Below are 3635 nucleotides of genomic sequence, written 5' to 3' on the forward strand. Positions count from 1 at the left end.
ATTCACTTATTATTTCTCCTAGTTTTATCTTTCTAAACTTAATGATCTTATAAATCTAAAATAAAAAAATCCAAAAACAATATCTCTCGATAATTTGTTTTACATAGTGCTGTAAAAAAGGCCATTTGGTGTTTGTAAGATAATCTAGCCCCACCAGCTCCACGTGTAAGTTCTCTACGGTTATCAAAAGTTTTCTTCTGCCTTTCTGAGTTCTATGAGTCATCATTATGTTAATATTCTCCGCTTCTTTTCTCCTGTTCTTTCCTTCCCAGTCGTGTATTTTACTCAGTAGTTCTTTCTTCATTTTCATAAAGCCTATATTTCATATCAAACAGCCTGCAGCACTAGACATCATCACTACTCAACAAACACAATGACAATGCATAAAGAATGAACGGAATCTCTGACGTCACTGCGAAGCAGATTGTGCCACGGGTAGGTTTTACGAGGATAGCTAAAGCAGACGAACGCAATTTCAATTTGCAATAAATGAAAATGAAAAACGAAAGCATTTTTATGTAATTTACTTAGCTATTATTGACTTTGGTAAATACTGAAAAAATCCGGTAAAATTAGAAACCTTAATTTTCAAATGAAGAGATCATACGAACATTATTCGAGATTCTGCTTTTGTGCTGTTTCTAATACTAATACATATATACAACCTAGATTAAGGACTGGAAGCTATCTAATAGTAAATTTGCTGATTACACAAAACTACAATTAGGAAAATATCTATCAATTACATGGATAACAAAATTTTGTCACTCATTGCTATGTTCTGTAAACACCCAGAAATAACGTCAAGGATAAATTTCAAATATCTGGCAGTTAGAATCAAGACTCCTCCCCTCCCAACATATTTTTAAGTGTAGTTCTTGCCATCGATCTTCTATCAGTTAAGCATTGTATTTTTGTATCAGGACTAATTGCTCGATCCCTTGATACATCATAGATCAATTCCACCAAAGCCATACTGAACCCAAATCCCAGGACGCTGTTAAGTAAAGCAGTTCTACGGCAGGTAACCAATCCTCTTCTCTGAAATTATTTTTCTATATATATACTAACTGCAAAGTATAGGTACTGGTTACCTGCCGTTCAAGATAGCAGGGCCGTCCCTACAACATAACATCTCTTTCCGAACACGTTTAAATAATATATCTATATGATACGTTGCTTACAGGAAGTATGAATTTGAGCTTATCCCCACTATGTTTTCGTGATAACAGGAATGCAGACTTTGGCTACTAACAAAGTTACAGTGAGCAATGCAAATACCTACCTGGTGGTGTGGGAATTAACGAGGGCTGTGCCACACAACTGACTAGGTAAGTGAGCACACATCTTGTCGAGTGATACTCCTCTGCGATACGAATTTTCAGAGGTGAGGCGACAAGGATACTTCGTACCTCGCTAGATTTATGTTGATCTTTTAATCTGTCATTAAGTTTATTTGCCATTTTGATTGATAATTTCCCAAATAGAATGACAAGTCCCAAGATACGAAAAACTACCGAAGCAATGAAAATAGTGTCATTTCGATTAACTCAAAATATGAAGATGGCAACGCAGTAAGTGATGAGCACCACTCGCTGATTGGATAACTGTTGACGAGCCTAAAACTAACTGGCCAATCATATTTCTAAGTTCTCGTCAAGGTGCGATGTTACCTTGGCATGCATACGTACACTATCTTGTCTACAGTGATGGCAGTTGTTGTACAGCTGATCACTACGTTGAGGTACAAATTTATAGCACCATGGCAGAATTTACAAAAACAGATTTACCATCAAATTGTAGCACTCAGGGATCAACACGACTGTGCCTGTTAGCCTCTAAGAAATAAATTTCATTCCATTGAGTTCAAACAAAAATTTAAAAAGTGGAATATACGCTGGGCACCTTCACGCGTGAATCGAAAGTAGAGCTCTGATAATGAAGGACATAAATAATTTTTACATAAGTTAAAACATTGTGGGGTTAAGTCGAAACTCTCTGAATGAAACTCACCTAACAAGTTCTCAGCGCAGGGAACACACACACACACAAACGCGCGCACACACACACACACACACACACACACACACACACACACACACACACACACACACACACACATGAATTTAAAAATAGTTTAGATAAAATGAGATATGAAGACGGGACACACTAGCATAGCTCCCCTTCCTGTAAAATACAACTGGGTAAATACAACTAGGTAAATACACACACACACACACAGGCACACGGCTCGACGACGCAGTAGTAACGTTCGCAACTGGTAACCCAGCGGTCAGAGTTCGAATCCCGCCCAGGGCTGATATAATTTCAGTATCGCTGTGTTGCAAGCCGTTCCGCCAACTCTTGTGGGAGGGAGTTGTGTGTGTCACCCAAAGATCGGTCACACATGAGCTCTGAACTCTCATCCAGGAGGGTAATATTTGTCGATCACGAGCCCAACACATGATCCAAGCCCATGGTGAATTACAAACACACTCACACACACTGTCACCACGGCGGTCCGGGTTCGAATCCTGCCCAGGGCTGAAATAAATTCAGTATCGCTGCGCTTCGAGTCGTTACTCCAAATCTCGTGGGCGGGGAGTTGGGTGTGTGTGTGCTTGTGAGGTCACAGCATTACCCATAGATCGGTCATATCAGCTCTGACCTCTCTTCCGTAAAGGATATAGCTGTCGATCACGAGTCCAGCACGTGATCCAAAGACCAAGGTGAATACACACACACGCATACACACACAAACGCGCGCGCGCTCGTACACATACCTTTCCAGTTAACAAATTTGACCTTACCTAGGAAGCATGGTTTTCATTTAGAGTTTAGATAATGGAATTTATATATATGTATATATACTGTGTATGTATACATACATACATATATATATATATATATATGTATATATATACATATATATATATATATATATATGTATATATATACATATATATATATATATATATATATATGTGTGTGTGTGTGTGTGTGTGTGTGTGTGTGTGTGTGTGTGTGTGTGTGTGTGTGTGTGTGTGTGTGTGTGTGTGTGTGTGTGTGTGTGTGTGTGTGTGTGTGTGTGTGTGTGTGTGTGTGTGTGTGTGTGTGTGTGTGTGTGTGTATTTACCTAGTTCTGTTATATGGGAAGGGGAGCTATGCTCGTTGTAACCCGTCTTTATATTTTGCAACATCTAGTTTGTTATTAAAATCTTGTATGGTGTTTGCACAAGTGTGTGTATGTGTGTGTGTACCTAGTTGTATTTACCTAGTTCTATTATACGGGAAGGGGAGCTATGCTCGTGGTGACCCGTCTTTGTATCTCGCAACATCTAGTTTGTTATTAACTTCTTGTATGGTGTTTGCACATGTGAGTGTGTGTGTGTGTGTGTGTGTGTGTGTGTGTGTGTGTGTGTGTGTATTCACTTGGTCTTTGGATCACGTGTTGGACTCGTGATCGACAGCTATTTCCCTCCTGGAAGAGAGCTCAGAGCTCGTAGGTCCGATCTATGGGTAATGCTATGACCTTCCACACACACACACCCCCAACTCCCCGCCCACGAGAGTCAGAGTAACGACCCGAAGCGCAGCGGTACCGAAATAATTTCGGCCCTGGGCAGGATTCGAAC

General features: G+C 39.9%; 1 protein-coding gene across 1 annotated transcript in view; it reads right to left on the reverse strand.

Moving 5' to 3' along the window:
• The window catches only part of LOC143038005 (phytanoyl-CoA dioxygenase domain-containing protein 1-like), a 74172-nt gene extending 72792 nt beyond the window's left edge, over positions 1–1380 (reverse strand). The window contains exon 1 of the mRNA XM_076206824.1: positions 1286–1380. The gene's annotated coding sequence lies outside the window, so the exon portion shown is untranslated. The remainder of the gene's footprint in view (positions 1–1285) is intronic.
• Positions 1381–3635: the final 2255 nt, after the last annotated feature.

This window comes from Oratosquilla oratoria, chromosome 23, assembly GCF_046742065.1.
Source record: "Oratosquilla oratoria isolate Oo_2021 chromosome 23, ASM4674206v1, whole genome shotgun sequence".
NCBI lineage: Eukaryota > Metazoa > Arthropoda > Malacostraca > Stomatopoda > Squillidae > Oratosquilla > Oratosquilla oratoria.